Genomic DNA, 2,872 nt, shown 5'->3' with positions numbered 1-2,872 from the left:
TAACACACACACACACACACACATAATGAAATACATACTACGTTCTATATTATACACTAATAAATATTTATATGAGAGTCGTATGAACAAACAAAAAACACGCCAGAGCTCTAGTTTATTCTGCAACTTTTGGTTCTCAAGAGGGAACTGTGATCAATATTATTATAACTTCAATTCTGGCACCTCACATCTTACCAACAGCATGTTTGAAGAAATTTGTTAGCGACAAATGCATGAGTTTTTATTTACTGGGATTTTTTGTTTGTGTGGTTCTTTTTTTAGTTGTTGTTTTTTTTTGGTTACTGCTGTTTAGTTTAGTTTGTTTGTTTGTTTGTTTATTTGTTTGTTTGTTTTTAAGTGGGTAACAGAAAAAGCCAAAAAAACTTTCTTCGTTTTGTCCCATATCCTGATCCTGGTGCCAATATTTGTAAGTGAAGTAAAAATGGGATGACATGATGTAAATAGTTATGCTTCAAGAGAAACGAAACACGAAAAAGGTGAATCTGTGACAATGATGATGATTGATGATGGTGATGATAATGATGATGAGATGATGATGGTGATGTTGATGATGATGATGATGATGATGGTAAAACCAAAACAATTATTACTATTATTGAATACAGAGAAAAAACTCAAATTTATCCTTGAGCGAATGTTGACAAAGGTATTTTTTTCTATTCCTCGGAGTAAGAGTACGCAGAGTCTACGCCGTCTTTGTTGTAAAGTGTTGAAAAGAAACCAAAAAAACCCAAAGAAATGCAACGCTCAATAATTAAAAGTGGTCAGAAAATAAAGGGTCTAAACATAGATGTACACTATAGTAGGAGGTAACTCTATGGGTCTAAATCTCATTCCACAAGAAATTAGAGCTCTTCGTGTGATGACAGAGGTCAAGGGAGACTACACTCCAAAGTATTTGAATGAAATGACTGGATGGCTTTAAACCAGAGTTATGGCCCTTAAACAAATTTTACAAACTCGGTACCTTTTTATAATAAATAATTTATCAGGCTTAAAATCCTTAGACTAATACCCCTGAATTTGCCTGATCCCGTCGATTATTCGATTCAAAATATGGAAGTACAACTTTTTCTTTGAACAAAACATGTGATATACGCATATCTAACAGTATTTTGTCACAGGATCTGAGTATCATCAAGTAGCCTACATGTACATGGAAAGTCTATGTTAGCTGACATCAATGGAAAATAAGCATGGCGTTGAGATAGTATAGCTAAATGCTAAATCACATCTAGAAGATCAGATCTAGAAAAATCCATCAGACTGAAGCGTATTGACGGATTTCAGTTCCAACAAAATATGTAGGCTACTGGTAAGACATCGAAATGTATTCACATCATTCGGTCACCCAGACCACTCAGAACAGCGTGGTGATGATGATATGATGATGATGATGATGATGATGATGATGATGATGATGATCATGATGATGATGATGATCATGATGATGATGATGATGATGATCATGATCATGATGATCATGATGATCATGATGATCATGATGATCATGATGATCATGATGATCATGATGATCATGATAGTGATGCCGACGACGATAAATACACATCTGCTTTGGATGACAAAGAAAATCAGATGTCTCACAAATTCAATACAATGAAAGGAACAAATACATTCTTGAGCAAATGTTGACAAAATTATAAAATTGGATCCGGGCAAATGAACACGTCAGGGAAATCAGATTGCATTTTTGATCTTTAAAAAAACCTGAGCCTGGTTAACAGATTTGGGGGTTTTTTCTCCCCATTTTAATACATGTATCTGCAATGCAGAATACGATTACATACACTGGTGGATTCATTTTTAGGCCCATAAGGTCAGAATGCAAAAACTGGAACCAACATTCTTCGTGTGAAAACGGACAATACTTACGGCAAATTATAAGCAAATTCCAGGTTTAAAACCATAGACACAAGGCTCATAAAAGTAGAACCAAATGGAAAAAAAAAATAATAAATCCACAGACAGGAGGAAGAGGCTACAACTACACAGCACCTAGACACGAATGGCTGGTGCCTCAATAAATACATTACTGATGGTCAGGTCAGGTCATGTGAGAACAGAGAATCAGTCTTTCAGAAATCAGAAGATCCAAAACAACGTCTCTTCGTCTTTATGTTTGTCCTCAGCGAAACCTTACGGGTTATTCCACGGTAACTGATGGGACATTTGGACAATACTTTCTTATAATGATAACACTGTAATTCAATATCAATTATTAATCTGTTTCAACTTTAAATTATCTGAAGATTTGAAAGGCATTAATAAAAATCATATTAAATTCAGTTATTTGAAATTAAGTACTCTATGCAAATTCTGTGATGTTTTTAGTTTCGGTAACCGGTGGGTCCAGAAAAAAAAAACCCAAAAACAACCTCTTTAATCTGTCCCCGTCGTTTTAAGCAAGAAAAATAAATTCTTAAATTATGCAAACTGAGCCCGAACATGTGAAATTATGCGATTCTGTTAATTTTAACAAAGAATGATAAAGGAAAATAATCAGAAATTATGCAAATAATGGTCAAATTTTGCTAAATTATGCGGGGGCCATAAAGCCACGGGAACAGATTAATTGTCCCGTCAGTTATCGTAGAATAGTCCTTACATGCTTGTGAATACTTGTGGTGTCTGTGGTGTCACTACCGGTTTTAAAGAAAATTTTTGGTCTCATTTAACACAAAAAAAGAGAAATTATTTGGTTTCTTTAAAAATGAAAATATTACATTTTAAAAAAGGTATTTTAAGCCCCCATCAATACAATCTAGACCATTTCGGAGGTGGACTTCGACTGTGCCAGCCAGGGCTGATAGGGAAACAACACCTAGCAGAA

This window comes from Aplysia californica, unplaced genomic scaffold (genome assembly GCF_000002075.1).
Source record: "Aplysia californica isolate F4 #8 unplaced genomic scaffold, AplCal3.0 scaffold00140, whole genome shotgun sequence".
Taxonomy (NCBI): domain Eukaryota; kingdom Metazoa; phylum Mollusca; class Gastropoda; order Aplysiida; family Aplysiidae; genus Aplysia; species Aplysia californica.
Note: the sequence above shows the minus strand (reverse complement) of the source record.